Here is a 19,032-nt window from a genome sequence, read left to right as displayed (position 1 = left end):
TGGGTACACTCCGGAAAAATGCTTAGGGGGAGGGTTCTTCGAGTGGGCAGACTTGTTGGGCCGACGGCCCTTTTCTACCGTCATATTCTATGTTTCTATGCTAGAGTAATTGCTTGTACTGCCGAAGATTTTAAAGAGGTACGGAAGGCAAAGAAGGGAGAGCGTGACCATGGCATGGAGGGGTGCCGGCACCCCCACCAAGATGGCGCCCAGGGCGGTCTGCCCCCCCCCCCCCGCCCCCTTACTACGCCACTGGGTCTGAGCTTCAGGTGGTCTTTTGACTGAGTTTCAGAATCTATAAGGTAGAGGTATTAATGACCAGCTTAGTGGTGACGGAACGTGTTATAATTATTACTAAAGAGAAGGATTTAAACCAAGGTAAGATAATTGTCAACTGGTTCTCTGAAGCCATATGTACTCTGACCTATTTGAACCTATTGGTTGAAACCAAACCATTCTGTTTTTAGTTTTATAAGTATATTATCTGCAAATCAGAGGAGAGAGAGAATGTGATTCTGAGTGCCCTGTGGTGCCATCAAAATTATCTTTGCATTCAGAAATGGCAGAATAGTTTGTCTATTAAGACATAACCTGCTGACTGCCTCGTGTACTAAAATCTTGGGCTTAGCAGTCCTCGAAAATCTATAGTGACATCCAAGTAAGAGCTAAAATTCTGATCTATTTCTCTTGTTGATCAAAGATCAAATCTAAGAAGGCCTAAAGCTACCACCTGAATGTAGTGGCGTAGTCTGCATGGCTATCTTAACACCCTGCCACCCAACTAATCAGAAGCTGGAGTTTCTAATACACTTTCATTAGATTTCTAAGCATCTATAACATTATATTTGTTCAACAATGTAGTCTATGGCCAGGAACAAAAAAGAAAGAGGCTGAATGAAATCTAATCCTCCGCTGCATTTGTGGTGAGAAGTGTTCCTGAAAACCGACCGCTTCAATGCAGCCACAGTGACCTTTGCTCAAGCTTCAGAAATCACAAGTCAGATACTATTAGCAGGAAAAGCGGTCACTGAGCAGCCCGACATCTCAAAGGATGCAGTCTATCGACCAGACCATTTTTTTAGATGAAAGGAGAAACTGTATGTGGAACTGAAAAGAAAAATATTAGGGTCTCTGTTTTCAGAATCACGGCATAACATTTTCACCAAATGGAGACTTCACCAAAATCCAGCAATCGCAAACCAAGCCAACTCAGCCTGCGTGAGTTCATTTAAATGCACAAAAAGGAGGAAAAAGCCTCAGGCGTTTGTTTTCAGCTCCCCGAAGAGGATCGACTGGCGGCTACACCCTGAGGCAGCATAGAACTGTGAAATGCTGGCCGTCGTTGGTGCGCCGATCCTCTGCATAAAATAAGATAAGTAGCCTGTGTACTATTATCTGCTTTTTGTTCTTTGCATTACACAGAGTCATTTTGAATTTGGCAAAAAAGGAGGGTTTCTTTTTATGCTCGTGAGATTTTGTTGGGGCAGGCCTTGAGCCACTGCGGTAGCTGGCTTGTGCTACTTTTTCTGAGGCTTTTACCGCCCTTGTGCATTTAAATGAACTCGTGCAGGCTGAGTTGGTTTGGTTTGCGATTGCTGGATTTTGGTGAAGTCTCCATTTACTGCACTACATTTGGTGAAAGTGTTATGATGTGATTATTGTTGGTTTACAGTTAGAGAATGACACGGTGACAAAATTCATCACCGTTCCCATCCCCGCGGATAACCGCGGGAAATAATCCCATGTCATTTTCTATTGTCTATTTCAGCCTCAGTCCTTCTACACCAGCATTCTTCAAAGCAAAGCTTGCGGGTCAGTGGTTGTGGCCATTCATACTCTGATTCTTCCCTCTCTCCTTAAAGAATGACATGAAGATGGTTTCCCGCGGTTATCCGCGGGGACGGGAACGGTGATGAATTTTGTCACCGTGTCATTCTCTATTTACAGTACCATACTGTGTTTATTGGACTCTTGTTTTCAGAATGCCATCACTGTTTTCATACTCATTGTGATTCTGTACAGCGCTGCGTGCATCTGGTAGCGCTATAGAAATAATTAGTGGTGGTAGTAGTAGTAGCGGGATGCTAATCTGGCTATATCATTTTTGGCATCGCCTATGGGAATCAGATACGTAGTAATTCCATAAGAGAACACTCTAGGTGCTGCTTGCCACTTCAATGGCTGCAAAATATCGCATCTTCTCCGATAGGCAAGCTATCCCTGGTCAGCTTGATTTACTGCTCTGAGAGGTGACCATGCATTAGAAAGCTCTGTCACAAAAGCCAGTGCCTATATCAAACAAAGCATTTTGGTGTCCATCTGTCCCAAGATCATAATACTGAAATGCTGAGAACTTCAAGAAGTAGTGGGAAATGAGATGGAAAATCGGTGCCAAGGCAAAAGCTGTGAGCCATCCCACCTTCCCTATCCCTCATCCGGTCAGAATCATTTTCATTGCATGGAACAATAGATGCTTGGGGCTAGAGAATGACACGGGGACAAATTTTTTTCCCTGTCCCCGCAGGAACTCAATTTCCCCGTCTCTCATCTCCATGAGTTTTGTCACAATCCCTGTTCTTGCCCCATTCCTGTAAGCTCTGCCTTAACCGCACTTGCCTCGAACACTTATGATTTTAAAATTTAAAGTGTTTGGGGCTTGTGCAGATGAGGCCAGAGCTTGTAGGAATGGGGCAAGGGCAGCAAAATAACTCTTTGGAATGGGTCGGGAAAATGAATTCCCATGGAGATGGGGAAAAACTTTGTTCCTGTGTCATTCTGTACTTGGGACAACTGATTAGGCCACTATCAGTGTAGAGTCATCCAACTGAATAGCTCCAGCCTACAGAAACAAGAACTTTGCACATTTCAAAGCCCTTTGCTTCTACAATCTGTCCTAGCTTGCGATGGTCTCTCACATCTCATCCTTAGCCTGTCCCACCTACACCCTGTTTCTCAGCATCCCTCTGCATTATGGCAGATTCTTTGTGCATGCATTGACGACCAGAGGGTATGGAAATATAGTTCTGCTACCTTCATACCAGCCATTCCTGTATATCTGAGTGGCTAGCCCTGGCTCCAGAGCAAGGTGAGGGCTCCCTCCTCCCCTATACCTTCAAGCTCAGTTTTGATCACATCAGTGATGAGATCTTTTTCATTGAGCACCTCCTGCATGTTGAAGAGCTGAAAGGCCTGTTTGTTATGGTAGTTGGCCTCACTAGACTGCAATTGCAAGGGGAGAGTATGGTTACAGTGGTTAAAGCTACAGCCTCAGCACCCTGAGGTTGTGGGTTCAAACTCGGCTGCTCTTTGTGACCCTGGGCAAGTCACTGAATCCCCCCATTGCCCCAGATACATTAGATAGATTGTGAGCCCATCAGGACAGACAGGGAAAAATGCTGGAATACCCAAATAAATTCATGTAAACCATTGAGCTCTCCTGGGAGAACAGTATAGAAAACTGAATAAATAAGTGTGAAGAGCTTCAGTCTCTGGTATCGTGACATCATAATGCCTCATTCCACCAGTGCCTAAAACCCAACCTCATCAATGAAGTCCCTGAAGAATCCTGAACCTTCTGATTTCCTGCAGAGGCATTCTTCAGGGGGGAGGGGAATGGGGGGGTTTCTCACATATCAAAATTTAAAGTTTTGACTAGAGTCCAAGGTCTTTTGAGATTATGAAATGCTATGGGTTCATTAATTATATATATTATGGCTTTCCCCCTGCTCTTGTGGTGATTTAACTGTCTTTCAAGATAAACTGAAATCTGTACTTTATCAATGCTTTCCAGTCATAATGATTAGTGTTTCTTTCTTTTCTAGTCAATTTTAAATTACTTTGACATTTTAAACTGAAAGTTTGTGCAGCAAATCCAATAAACATGGATATACATTTGTTTGAAATGATGTTTCCTCATGGTGGTTCATGTCATTATTTTGCCTGAAATGACAAGAAAAATAACTGAAAAATTATTATTATTTTTTTTGGGGGGTTGTGCAGTTTTGGGATAAAATGCACATGCTATTTTGGAAAGAGTGTACACTCTTAAGGAAGAAGGCACACTGTTGGAAATGTATGCTCTTTAGGAAGAAGACATGCTCTATTGGAAGTGTGCGCTCTTTAGGAAGCACTATTGGAAGTGTGCGCTCTGCTAGGAAGAAGACACACTCTATTGGAAGTGTGCGCTCTGCTAGGAAGAAGACACACTCTATTGGAAGTGTGCGCTCTGCTAGGAAGAAGACGCGCTCTATTGGAAGTGTGCGCTCTGTTAGGAAGAAGACGCGCTCTATTGGAAGTGTGCGCTCTGTTAGGAAGAAGGTACTCTTTTGGAAGTGTGCACTGTTAGGAACGCTCTATTGGAAGTGTGCACTGTTAGGAAGAAGGCACGCTCTATTGGAAGTGTGCGCTCTTTAGGAAGAAGACGCGCTCTATTGGAAGTGTGCGCTCTTTAGGAAGAAGACGCGCTCTATTGGAAGTGTGCGCTCTTTAGGAAGAAGACGCGCTCTATTGGAAGTGTGCGCTCTTTAGGAAGAAGACGCGCTCTATTGGAAGTGTGCGCTCTTTAGGAAGAAGACGCGCTCTATTGGAAGTGTGCGCTCTTTAGGAAGAAGACGCGCTCTATTGGAAGTATGCGCTCTGTTAGGAAGAAGACGCGCTCTATTGGAAGTGTGCGCTCTTTAGGAAGAAGACGCGCTCTATTGGAAATGTGCGCTCTTTAGGAAGAAGACGCGCTCTATTGGAAGTGTGCGCTCTGTTAGGAAGAAGACGCGCTCTATTGGAAGTGTGCGCTCTGTTAGGAAGAAGGTACTCTTTTGGAAGTGTGCACTTTTAGGGACGCTCTATTGGAAGTGTGCACTTTTAGGAATGCTCTATTGGAAGTGTGCACTGTTAGGAAGAAGACGCGCTCTATTGGAAGTGTGCACTCTGTAAGGAAGAAGACGCGCTCTATTGGAAGTGTGCACTCTGTTAGGAAGAAGACGCGCTCTATTGGAAGTGTGCGCTCTTTAGGAAAAAGGCGCGCTCTATTGGAAGTGTGTTTTCTTTAGGAAGAAGGAACGCTCTTTTGGAAGTATGTGCTCTTTAGGAAGAAGACGCACTCTATTGGAAGTATGTGCTCTTTAGGAAGAAGGAACGCTCTTTTGGAAATGTGCACTGTTAGGAAAAAGGCACGCTTGACTCATGCACATTTATATTACGTAGGTAATTAAACCTCTCTATGATATCTCCCCTCACCCACCTTCCCTCCAAAGTATATAGATGAGATCTTTAAGTCTGTCCCCCATACGCCTTATCATGAAGACCACACACCATCTTAGTAGCCTTCCTCTGGACCAACTCCAGCCTTTTTATATTGTTTTGAAGGTGCGATCTCAGAATTGTACACAATATTCTAAATGAGGTCTCACCAGAGTCTTATACAGAGGCATCAATACCTCCTTTTTCCTGCTGGCTATAGCTCTCCCTATGCAACCTAGCATCCTTCTAGCTTTCGCCGTCACCTTTTCAACCTGTTTGGCCACCTTAAGATCATCACATACAATCACACCCAAGTCCCAGTCTTCCATCATGCACATAAGTTCCTCACCCCCTAAACTGTACCATTCCCTCTAGTTTTTGCAGCCCAAATGCATGACCTTGCATTTCTTAGCATTAAATTTTAGCTGCCAAATTTCAGACCATTCATCAAGCTTCGCCAGATCTTTCTTCATGTTATTCACACTATCCAGTGTGTCTACTCTATTGCAGATTTGCAAAGAGGCAAATCTTACCTGACAACCCTTCAGCAGTATCATTTATAAAAATGTTAAAAAGAACAGACCCAAGAACAGAACCTTGAGGCACACCACTGGTAACATCCCTTTCCTCAGAGCGATCGCCATTGATCACTACCCTCTGTCACCTTCCACTCAATCAGTTCCTGACCCAGCCTGTCACTTTGGGACCTATCCCTAGGGCACACAGTTTATTTATTAGACGTCTGTGTGGAACATTGTCAAGAGACCTCTTGCCTTGGGGTCTCCCACTGGAGAAAGCTTCCCTGGTTCTACACTCTTTCAGGGCAGTTAAGCTTCCTTCACTTTCAGACTCGCCCCTCTGACTGAGGTCCTGCTGTGGCAGTTTAGCACCTCCTACTGTCAGCTAAACTGTGCCCTCAGTGAGGAAGCGCTAATCCCTCTATCATCCACTGTCTCACAGAACTCTGATGAATATTTCTTCCATTTGCAGCAATTAAGACTCTCTTGATAAAAAGCAGGATAGCAACATCATGTTTGTATGGGATCAATTGTGACATCACTATAGGCTGTGACTTCATCATACAGGTTTTCTTCCTCCCTGTCACTATCTTCCATTTTTCTCTCTGCTTCTTCGTTCTTTCCTTCTTCTATTATTCCCACAAAAATAATAATAAATCAGAGAAAGCCAATAGATGCAGGAAACAGCACATTTTGTTCAAAATATGCCAAGTCCATAGAAAAATTATTTAGCAGTTAATCAAAATGGGTTGACAGTAGAAAAATTAGATTTTTGAATGTCATTAGAGTTTTATAAGTGATTCAATTTATTCATCTCTCATCCTTTACTTTTCTATCTGTACTAATTGTTTTTTAATTCATTCCTTTTCAATTCTTAAACTGTTGTTCTCTCGGGGGTTTAATTTTTAATTACTAAGGTCTGTATTCTTTTTTTACTTTGCTTCGTGTTTTCAGTTCTGACACTCTTCTTTGCATAGTGTTACAGAAGTATATCAAACTCTTTTCTCTATGTGTATAAACATATCACCTAATTGCTGTTTCTTTTTTGCTGATCTTGTAGGAGATGAAAAAGTACTGCATAAAAAATTCATCTTACCAGTGGTGTTGTAAGGGGGAGGGTCCGTCTTGGTGGAGACATCAGCACCTCTCCACCCCACACCATGCTCACGCCCTCCCTTCCCCCCACCTCTGTATCTCTTTAATTCTTGGCCAGCATGAGCAACTTCACAGACCAGCTGCTCACGCCAGCCTAGCTCCCCTCTGAAATCAGGAGGGGTGGCATCACTGCCCTGGGCACCTTTTACCCTCGCTACGCCACTGTATCTTACTGTCCAGGGCATATTTATATGAGCTGTAGATGCGTATATATACAAAACCAGAAGTGGATCTTGTTAATAGCCCCAAAACATTAAAAAAATGAGAATATGAATTATGTAATTCTTTATTATTAATAAATCTTCTATATCAATAAATCTTTTATATCAATAAGAGTTGTGGAGAAAGGATCTCAGAAAGGTTGTTAGTGCATGCAAGTCAACTGGAATCGCTGTTCAGCTAAAGCAACCATATTCTGATCATTGATCCTCCGCCACCTCCGTAAAGCTTTAAATGTGCAAACTGCAACGCTATATTTTAGGTGTGCAAAAATGCAAATCTTTAATTGTGCAAAAAAAATTTTAAATAGTATTTAAAAAAAAAACATTTTTCATATACACAGTACAGTATACTTATTAAACACTTTTCCATATAAAAAAGGCATAATATTCATTGCCAGCTGCCAAGCTGGCAATGGTGATTCTGACGGGCCAATTTTGCCACGCTTCTTCAGAGAATCAATCCAAAAGGAAGAAACTTACTATTTCAATCTGCCTATATCATTGCAGTCAAAATGCCAAGGAAAACATCCACTTTTATATATTTGAAAGCTATTTTTATGAATTGTAAAGCACTTCACAAAGGATTCAAAACTGCTGCTTTTGCGGCATCGGGAAAGCAGGGAGAATGCAAAGTCAATGCGATCGACATTTTGGGCTCCCCTGCCCTAGAGGAAAGGAGGGACAGGGGAGATATGATTCAGACGTTCAAATACTTGAAAGGTATTAACGTAGAACAAAAACATTTCAAGAGAAAGGTAAAGGGTAAAACCAGAGGATATAATTTGAGGTTCAGGGGTGGTAGACTCAAGAGCAATGTAAGGAAATTCTTCTTTACAGAGAGGGTGGTGGATGCCTGGAATGTGCTCCCAGGAGAGGTGGTGGAGAGGAAAATGGTGACTGAATTCAAAGAAGCGTGGGATGAACACAGAGGATCTAGAATCGGAAAATAATAGTAAATATTGAAGAACTAAGGCCAGTACTAGGTAGACTTGCATGGTCTGTGTCTATATATGGCTGTTTGGTGGAGGTTGTGCTGGGGAGGGCTTCAATGGCTGGAGTGAGCTTTGACAGAGACTTCAGTAGTTGGAACCTAAGCACAGCATCGGGGCAGAGCTTTGGATTCTTGCCCAGAAATAGCTAAGAAGAAGAAAAAATTTAAATTGAATCAGGTTGGGCAGATTGGATGGACCATTCGGGTCTTTATCTGCCATCATCTACTATGTTATGTTATGTTGGGTCTGAACTGGTGTGCTCTCCCCCTCTTGGTGCTTCTTTCTGCTATTTGTGTTTTGCTGTTTGTTAGAGAATGACACAGGGATGGGGAGCCATGATAAACTCTTTCTATGATGATATGCATTCATTGCATTTTAAAGGCTACCTGATTTTATTTTGCACATTTTTAATTTGTGTGCCTGGCAGTAGATATCAGGGGCCGAGGTAGCAAATTAAGCTAATTTTAAATTGCATTAATGATTCCAGACCAGCACTTCCTGGATTAATTGCTATAGTAGATTATTATTATTAAGAGCATAAGAAATGGCTTCGCCGGATCAGACCCTAGGTCCATCCAGTCCGGCGACCCGCACCCGCGGAGGCCAAGCCAGGTGTTCCCTGTTGAGAAACCTTGTTTACTCGTATCCCTCAATGTGATTTGCGAGAAGGTATGCATCCAACTTGCCCTTGAATCCCGGAATGGTGGTCTCCATCACGACCTCCTCCGGGAGTGCGTTCCAAGCGTCCACCACTTGTTGTGCGAAGCAGAATTTCCTGATATTTGTCCTGGGCCTGGTGCCCCTCAGCTTCAATCCATGACCTCTTGTCCGAGTCACATTGGACAATGTGAATAACGATGTTTCTTGCTCTATTTTGTCGAATCCTTTTAGTATTTTAAAAGTCTCTATCATGTCCCCTCGCAGTCTTCTCTTCTCGAGGGTGAACAATCCCAGTTTTCCGAGGCGTTCTTTGTAGCTCAAGTTCTTGACAAGCTTCGTGGCTCATCTTTGCACCCTCTCCAGCAGGGTATATGTGTCAGGTTTTTGTTTTCCTGCCTCTTCCCATACTTTTGGTTTTAAGTCCTATGTTGAAGAATTGCAGTGTGTAGACACATGTCTGGTGAGATGCCCTATCTCCCTACCTGAGTGGACTAGCCTAACACAGTGGGCTGAGAATCAGAGAAGTTGGGATTCAGAAGATCCCACATCTACCACCAATACTTTTTCCTTGTGACCTTGTTCTTGCACAAATCATTGCATGTAATCTAAGTTTACTTGTGATTGCCTCAAGAACATATTTTATGTATACTTGAGGCAGTCAAGTGCAAATTCAGTTTATAAGCCCTACTGGGGATAGGAATCCTACTGTATCTGAAATATAACTCATTTTGAGCCTTGGTTTGGAAAAGCAAATAATTCTAATCCATAACAGCTAGATACAATTCGAATCTTCCCACACCATACACCAGTGGTCTCAAACTCGCGGCCCGGGGTCCACATGCGGCCTGCCAGGTCCTATTTTGAGGCCCTCGGTATGTTTATCATAATCACAAAAGTAAAAATAAAACAGTTTCTTGATCCTATGTCTCTTTACCTATAAATTACAATATTATTATTAAGACTCAGCCAAAAGGAAAGATTTATAAACTATAAAGAGTTTTACCTCATGCAAAATTGTAATTTCTTTAATAAGACATTCACTATTTTTTCTGATGCCCTCCAAGTACCTACAAATACAAAATGTGGCCCTGCAAAGGGTTTGAGTTTGAGACCACTGCCATACACTGTCACACTTTTTACACTCCCTTCCCCCTCCCCCCCAACCAGAGCCACGAACTAAGCAGACATGACTATATAGCAAAAATAGACTAGAAATTCAATGCCGGTGGCTGGTTATAGTGCTGGCATTGAATTTCTGGTATTGACATCGACTGCAGGAGGTTGCCAGTGATTGCCTGTTACGCCGTTTTTGGGACAGTTTGGTGTTTGTGTTTTAAATGAGCCCCAGAATATCTTAGACTGGCTTTCTATGATGGTTTGTAAGGTAAAGTCAATTTAATTGTTTTGTAAACCGCTTTGAATCCTTAGGAGATTTAGCAGTATATAAGACGCCACATTAAATTAAATTAGTCTGGCAGCTACAAACACTGCCTATTGAGAAAATCATACTGTCTCTTTAAAAATATTTTGGATCAAAAATACTGCAGGCAGTGAGCTTTACAGAGCAAAAGGTTTGTTCACATGTCCCTTTCATGGCAAGTGACAGAATTAAATGGAAACGGTTTTCTATTTTTGTCCTGAAAAGGATAAAAATGTCAAAATCGCTCTCTTGTACTATAATGGGAGCTCCACAGCTGTAGCAGGGGATCTTTGGCAGTGCTTCTCCAGATCCTCACATTTCCACTTTATGCTTTTGTTTTCTTCTGATGAGGCCTTTGTACATTCTTTCCTCTTCATTCCTCTCCATCCTCAGCTTCATCCATTCTCTCTCAGACACATTTTTCCGGACAGAAATGCCTTCTGCTTATAAGACCCTTAAGACTGCTTCTCAGACTGCTCTGACTGAGTAGAAAGCCCCAGGGGTCCTGCTGCCAGATTCATCTGAGGACTGCTGTGGCAACTGGAGATGCTCAACTACTGGGCCTGTGAACTAGACTCCTTACTGCTGTGGAGGAGTAGCTTAATGGTTAATGCAGTAAGCTTGATTCCCAATGTAGCTCCTTATGACTGGCCAACTTGCTTAACCCTTGTGACTGGCCAACTTGCTTAACACTTGTGACCATACTATGTTGTGGTTGCTGGAGGCTAGCGTATCTCCTACTGAGACCTCTGAGACGCTTTCCCTGTTGGTGAGTACCAGGTCGAGGATCGCCTGGGCCCTAGTGGGCTCCGTTACCATTTGTTTGAGACGTGCTCCCTTTATGGAGGTTAAGAGCCTCCTGCTACTGCTGGTTGTCGCTGAAAATGAGTTCCAGTCTGCATTAGGCATATTGAAGTCCCCTAGCAGTACAGCGTCTCCTCGTAGAGTGATATTCTCTATGTCTTCAATTAATTCTGCGTCCATGTCTTCCAGTTGTCTTGGGGAGAGAGAGAACCTGCACAAAATAAAATGTAAAACACTTTGGTTGTACTACAGAGAGGTGGTACATCTAGGGTTACCATATGGTTCCAGAAAAAGGAGGACGGATCGAGACATCCGTGTTTTACTTCCATTACTTTCAATGGAAGAAAAACCTAGATGGCTCACTCTGTCTTGAAAGCAATGGAAGTAAAACCCGGATGGCTCGATCTATCCTCCTTTTTCTGGAGCCATATGGTAACCCTAGACCAGTGGTTCACAAACCTGTCCTGGGGGACCCCCAGCCAGTCAGGTTTTCAAGATATCCCTAATGAATATGCATGAGAGAGATTTGCATATAATGGAAGTGACAGGTATGCAAATCTCTCTCATGCATATTTATTAGGGATATCTTGAAAACCTGACTGGCTGGGGGTCCCCCAGGACAGGTTTGGGAACCACTGCCCTAGACCAGTGATTCCCAACCCTGTCCTGGAGGAACACCAGGCCAATCGGGTTTTCAGGCTAGCCCTAATGAATATGCATGAGAGAGATTTGCATATGATGGAAGTGATAGGCATGCAAATTTGCTTCATGCATATTCATTAGGGCTAGCCTGAAAACCCAATTGGCCTGGTGTTCCTCCAGGACAGGGTTGGGAACCACTGCCCTAGACTATCAGATCCATTATCCTTTATTTTGCTATATCCAAACTGGTACAGGGTAGTTGGCTACGTCATCGCCGAGGACATTGACCTGAGACCGATAAGAAAATTGAAGAAGGGAAAGTCAGCGATCCTGGTGGGAGACTCGATATTGAGGCATGTGGACAGCCACATAGCAGGAGGAAGAGAGGATCGACTGGTGACCTGCCTCCCAGGAGCGAGAACCAAGGACATCGTGGACAAAATTGGGAAGGTCCTGGAAGGAGCGGAGACGGAAGAGACCGCAGTAATGATCCACATCGGGACGAATGATGTCAGCAGGAGAGACTACAGAAGAGGCACGCTGATAGAACAGTTCAAGATTCTAGGAAGGAAACTGAAGATGAGGACCCAGAAGATAGCATTCTCAGAGATCCTACCGGTACCGAGGGCAGATGTGAAAAGGCAGGAAGAACTACAATCAATAAATGCATGGATGAGGAGATGGTGTGAGGAAGAAGGGTTCCACTTCGTGAGGAACTGGACAACGTTCTGGGGCAAGAGCAAGCTCTACAGGAGAGATGGACTGCACCTGAGCGTGGCGGGAACAAGACTTCTAGCAAACAACGTCAAGAGAGGAATAGAACAGGCTTTAAACTAAGAGAAAGGGGAAAGCCGACAGTCGACCTAGCGTCGATGATTCGGAAAAAGGTATCCCGTGAAGATACTAAGGGGAAAAAAGGCAGGGAAGAAACAAGAGACAAATTACAGGAGTCAACTAACCCAGAAGAGGAGGTTAGAAAGATTGTAGCAAAAGAGAAGACACCAAAGACTGAAGCACAGGGAAAAGAAATGAAGACGACAAAATGCCAGGATCTAAACTGCATATATACTAATGCAAGGAGTTTAAGAAACAAAATGGGGGAGCTAGAAGCCATGGCCAATGCAGAGGACATAGACATCATTGGAATCTCTGAAACGTGGTGGAATGAGGAAAACAAATGGGATACAGCACTGCCGGGGTACAAGCTCTATCGCCGGGATAGGTCAGGTCAGAAAGGAGGAGGAATAGCCCTATACGTAAAAGAAAGCATACAATCGACAAGAATGGACACAGCGGAGATGATCAACAAACTGGAATCGCTATGGGTTAAAATACCGGGTAGGAAAGGGCATGAAATAAAGATGGGCCTATACTATCGTCCACCCGGGCAAACTGGAGATAGCGATAAAGAAATGGATGCCGAGATGAAGCGAGAATGCAAAAGTGGTTACACAGTTGTTATGGGAGACTTCAACTATCCTGGGATAGACTGGAGTCTTGGAAGCTCAAGATGCGCTAGGGAGACAGAATTCCTGGAGGCTATACAAGATTGCTTCATGGAGCAGCTTGTTAGAGAACCGACGAGAGGAAATGCCACTCTGGATTTAATCCTAAATGGACTAAGGGGACCTGCAAAGGAAGTGGAAGTAGTGGGACCGTTGGGAAACAGTGATCATAATATGATCAAGTTCAAGGTTGAAGTAGGCATACCGAACGGAAAGAGAACCATAGCGACATCTTTCAACTTCAGGAAAGGAAACTATGAAGCAATGAGGGAAATGGTAAGGAAGAAACTTAGGAACACTTCCAAAAAATGGCAAACAGTAGAACATGCCTGGTCTTTTTTCAAAGACACAGTGAGCGAGGCACAAAATCTGCACATCCCCAGATTCAGAAAGGGGTGCAAAAAGGGTCGAACAAAAGACCCAGTATGGATGACTAAAATAGTGAAGGAAGCGATAGGCAATAAGAAAAATTCATTCAGGGAATGGAAAAAGGACAAAACTGAAGGGAACCAGAAGGAGCACAGGAAGTATCAAAAAGAATGTCACCGTGTGGTTCGAAAAGCCAAAAGAGAGTATGAAGAGAGGCTAGCCAGGGAGGCACGAAATTTCAAACCGTTCTTCAGATATGTTAAAGGGAAACAGCCAGCTAGGGAGGAGGTAGGACCGCTGGACGAAGGAGACAGGAAGGGAGCGGTGAAGGAGGAGAAAGAAGTCGCAGAAAGACTCAACATGTTCTTCTCGTCTGTATTTACAAACGAAGACACAACCAACATACCGGAACCTGAACAAATATTCAATGGAAATCAAGCAGAAAAATTAACATCCATGGAAGTGAGCCTTGATGATGTACACAGGCAGATAGAAAAACTTAAAACTGACAAATCCCCGGGTCCGGACGGAATCCATCCCAGGGTTCTGAAGGAATTAAAGGAGGAGATAGCGGAACTACTGCAGCAAATTTGCAACCTATCCTTGAAAACAGGCATGATCCCGGAGGATTGGAAGATAGCCAATGTCACGCCCATCTTTAAAAAGGGATCAAGAGGTGACCCGGGAAACTACAGACCAGTGAGTTTGACTTCGGTTCCGGGGAAACTGACGGAAGCACTGATTAAAGAACACATCGATGAACATCTGGAAAGAAACGAACTTTTGAAAACAACCCAACATGGTTTCTGCAGGGGGAGATCGTGCCTAACGAACTTATTGCACTTCTTCGAAGGAATTAACAAACGGATGGACAGAGGAGACCCCATAGACATCATATACCTTGATTTCCAAAAAGCCTTTGACAAGGTGCCTCACGAACGTCTACTCCGGAAACTGAAGAACCATGGAGTGGACGGAGACGTACATAGATGGATCAGGAACTGGTTGGCGGGTAGGAAACAGAGGGTAGGGGTGAAGGGCCACTACTCGGACTGGATGGGGGTCACGAGTGGTGTTCCGCAGGGCTCAGTGCTCGGGCCGCTGCTATTTAATATATTCATAAATGATCTAGAAACAGGCACGAAGTGTGAGATAATAAAATTTGCGGACGATACAAAACTATTTAGTGGAGCTGGGACTAAAGAGGAATGCGAAGAATTGCAAAGGGACTTGAACAAATTGGGGGAATGGGCGGCGAGATGGCAGATGAAGTTCAACGTTGAGAAATGTAAAGTATTGCATGTTGGAAACAGAAACCCGAGGTACAACTATACGATGGGAGGGATATTATTGAATGAGAGCAACCAAGAAAGGGACTTGGGGGTAATGGTGGACATGACAATGAAGCCGACGGCACAGTGCGCAACAGCCGCTAAGAAAGCAAATAGAATGCTAGGCATAATCAAGAAGGGTATTACAACAAGGACAAAAGAAGTTATCCTGCCATTGTATCGGGCGATGGTGCGCCCGCATCTGGAATACTGCGTCCAATATTGGTCTCCGTACCTTAGGAAGGATATGGCGTTACTCGAGAGGGTTCAGAGGAGAGCGACACGCTTGATAAAAGGGATGGAAAACCTCTCATACGCTGAGAGATTGGAGAAACTGGGTCTCTTTTCCCTGGAGAAGAGGAGACTTAGAGGGGATATGATAGAGACTTATAAGATCATGAAGGGCATAGAGAGAGTAGAGAAGGACAGATTCTTCAAACTTTCGAAAAATAAAAGAACAAGAGGACACTTGGAAAAGTTGAAAGGGGACAGATTTAAAACGAATGCTAGGAAGTTCTTCTTTACCCAACGAGTGGTGGACACCTGGAATGCGCTTCCAGAGGGAGTAATAGGGCAGAGTACAGTACAGGGGTTTAAGAAAGGATTGGACAATTTCCTGCTGGAAAAGGGGATAGAGGGGTATAAATAGAGGATTACTGCACAGGTCCTGGACCTGTTGGGCCGCCGCGTGAGCGGACTGCTGGGCATGATGGACCTCAGGTCTGACCCAGCAGAGGCATTGCTTATGTTCTTATGTTCTTATGTTGCATCTACAGTATTTTCTCTTATTTGCTGGTGTCTTATCTGCTCCCTTCGTCATCTATATGTGGATATATGCTTGTCAAACACGGGTTGGACAGCATATGAAACCAATAGGATGCAAGAAGGATAACTTTGCATAGGCTGTCTGTTGTCTCTAAACTGTTCAACTGCAAAGAGATAGAAAATAAATAAATACATATAACTAGGCTTTGTGAATACTAAGGATTTTCTAAAATACAAATGGGAGGCCATTTTTGATAGGACGTCTAAGTCCGACTTTGGATGTTTCCCACAAGATGTCCAAAGTCAGAGGTGGAGAAACGACCATTTTTGAAACCAACCGCATCACATGATGACCAATTTTTTTTTTTTAAATCATCTCCTTAAGACGTCTTGGCTGACAGGATGTCCAACCCTTAGGACATCCACATTTATTTGCCATTTTCGACCACAAAACTGTTGAAGTTCAAAACGTCCTAATGCAGACCATTTGGACCTGGGAGGCGCCAGCATTGTAATGGACTGGTCACATAGACATAACAATAGAGCTGTGGAGCATCTTAGAGGGCACATCTCACCATAACCCCTTATAACGTAGGGTGTGCCCTACAAAACTTCCCCAAAACCTGCTATACCCATCTGCCTACCACCCCAATAACCTTTATGGTCACAGGTGGCACCTATATGAGAGCATAATAGGTGTGATTAAAAAAAAATTACGGTGAATGTTTTAAAAAAGTTATTACGGTAAAAGACGCATTACCATTAATCTTCCTCAAAATACTCTCCCTCGCTTCAAACACACTTATCGTTCTTGCCACTTTCTGAAGCAGTTCTGGAAGTCATCTTTTGCGAGTATCTTTAGTTGCGCTATTGTGGCTGCCTCGATGTTCTGAATCGATTCAAACATTTACCTTTCATGGTCATTTTGACTTTGGAGAAGAGCCAGAAGTTACACAGTGCCAGAATAAGATGGACGAGGACAAATCATAATGTTTTTATTTGGCAGAAATTGCCATACCAGAAACGATGTGACACGGAGCATTGTCATAGTGGAGGATGAAGCCATTTGCCTATTTCTCATGTTCAAATCTGTTGTTAAAATGTTTTGAACAAAACCGTAAGAGATGTTCAGATCCTTAGAAACTTCCCTAACAGTCATTCACTTGTTTGATTGAATCATTTTTCTTACTCTTTCAACATTCTCTTGGGTTTTTGATGTGGATCTCTCCTCATCTTCAGCTGATTCACAACCGTTACAAAATCACTCAAACCACTTGTAAACCATCTTCGTGGTCACTGCAGCATCACCATAAACTAATTTTAACATTTCATGTGTTTATTTAGCACTTTTTTACAGTTTGAAACAAAATTTAATGTTAATGTGTTGTTCATGATCCGTGATTTAAAACACTCCTTCTCCCAACTTTAGCTCACAACTGACCGACTGCACCGAACAAGTTGAAACTTGTCACACACTGTTACTAAGGTATGATGTGCAACTTCCAATATTGAAAATCTCTGCCTTTCTGATGGATGGTGTTGGGGCACGAAGACCAAGGACTTTATATTTATGTATTGATATTGATTTGCATTTTACATTTATGTGTTGATTTGCTATTTTATAAAATAAATTTGGTAGTCCTTCGGGTTGATGTGTACTGTCCCACTCCCCACCTTTTTTGGTTGGCTTTACTTGCTTGGGGTGTCTTTACCTACTTTTTTTGGTTCACTTTGGTGCTCGGCAGCAGCATTCACCGTATTTTTTTTAAATCACAACTCATAGTAAGGTTTTGGTGGTCTCATACTTTCCACCATAAATGTAGTGGTTAGAGTGGCTTATGGACCATGGATCTTCTTTCTATGATTCACTAGCCCATTCATCATACTCTACTAGGATTTACATTACATTATCAAATATATACTGCAAAACCTAATGTAGTTCAATGCGGCTTACAACTTTAAGAATCTGAGACAGTCTCAGGAAGTACAAAAGCAATTAATATGTCATGGTTCTGTATTACAAAAATTTATCAAATAAATAGATTTTCAAAAGTTTCCTGAAATGTTTATACGATGTTGTGTTAGCTATTAGCCGAATAAATTTCTTGTCTCTGATCGCAGCCTGGTACAAAAATAGTCTATTTTAAAAAAAATTTTGTATCGACATTCCTTTACAGAAGGGAACGTGAAATAAGATAGAAGGCGTGGAGACTGTTTTGGTATTACCAATTCAAAATGATCCTTCAAGTAATTTGCTGTAAGATCAAACAGCACCTTGTAACATAGTAATCCAAACTTGAATATAACCCTGGCCTCTATCGGAAGCCAGTACAATTTCCATACCAGGTAGTGCTGTTCTAGACACTGTTTCATTCAATGTCTAAGTTCCATCCAGGACATCCTGGGAAAGATTCAATTGTTGTTGCAAGATGTCAAAGCCCATCCAAAGCCTGCCTCCGATACCCCACCTCTTGGATATACATTGGGTAGAACAGCTCGCAAGATGTCCAGAAAAATGTTTTAGAAAATCTTGGACGTCCTGGCAAGGCCATTTTTTGGACATGTAGAGTTTTGAAAATGTCTCTAATATTATCAGGGGAAAAACACACATGTACATACATGTTCATTTGCACATTAGCATAAGTATTACCTGGGGATCGATTCTGCCCCATTAAACACCCAAGGTTCTTGGATCATGTTAGGAGGGAGTTGGCAAAGAGCACTTGGGGGTCACACACTCTCTATTTTTTCACAGGGGGATGAAGCCAAATAAAGGTCCTCTCTTCTAGACGAATAAAGGTCCTTTATTTTCCATATTGCAGATCCAAGCTGTGAAATGCCTTGCCCATTGATATGAGATCAATTAAGAAAGTGGGACAATTTCAGAAAATGCTAAAAAATGTTTTTTTTCAAGTATGCGTTGTGCACCCCAGTGGCATAGGGGCCCAGGGCAATTGCCCTGGTTGTCATCTACCAACACTGGCCCAAGGTCCAACTGCCTGTAACACTTATCACGGTTCTTAAATAAGATGCCACTGGCAAGGGTGAAAGGAAGCTAGTCATATTGAGGTGAAGGGAACTTCTTAAACCCCACCCACCAATCTGGCATGTAATCATCAATTTTCTTATCCTGTATAATTATTTGTCTTCCTTTACCTCTCTATAATTCTGTCAAGTTGGCAAACAATAATTCTTAGTTGCTGTTGCTGCTCCCCCTGTCTAGCTGCAGTGATAATTCCTGCCCAGTTGAACTACCGTATATACTCGAATATAAGTCGAGACCCTCATTTTCCCCCCAAAAGGAGGAAAAATGGTTAAGTCGAATATAAGACGGGGGCTTAATAGTCAAGTGCCATGCCCTGCCAGGATCTGCCCCCAGTGTCCCCTCCCTCACGCCCTCCCCTGCCAGGCTCTG

General features: G+C 43.0%; 1 long non-coding RNA gene across 1 annotated transcript in view; it reads left to right on the top strand.

Annotated features, from left to right (window-relative positions):
• LOC117351071 overlaps window positions 1-17,176 on the top strand; it is a 228,646-nt gene extending 211,470 nt beyond the window's left edge. The window contains exon 3 of the long non-coding RNA XR_004537319.1: window positions 17,047-17,176. This is a non-coding gene — a long non-coding RNA (uncharacterized LOC117351071). The remainder of the gene's footprint in view (window positions 1-17,046) is intronic.
• Window positions 17,177-19,032: the final 1,856 nt, after the last annotated feature.

Source organism: Geotrypetes seraphini, chromosome 17, assembly GCF_902459505.1.
Source record: "Geotrypetes seraphini chromosome 17, aGeoSer1.1, whole genome shotgun sequence".
NCBI classification, from domain to species: domain Eukaryota; kingdom Metazoa; phylum Chordata; class Amphibia; order Gymnophiona; family Dermophiidae; genus Geotrypetes; species Geotrypetes seraphini.
The sequence above is the reverse complement of the archived record's forward strand: the minus strand, read 5'-3'. Positions and strand labels throughout refer to the sequence as shown.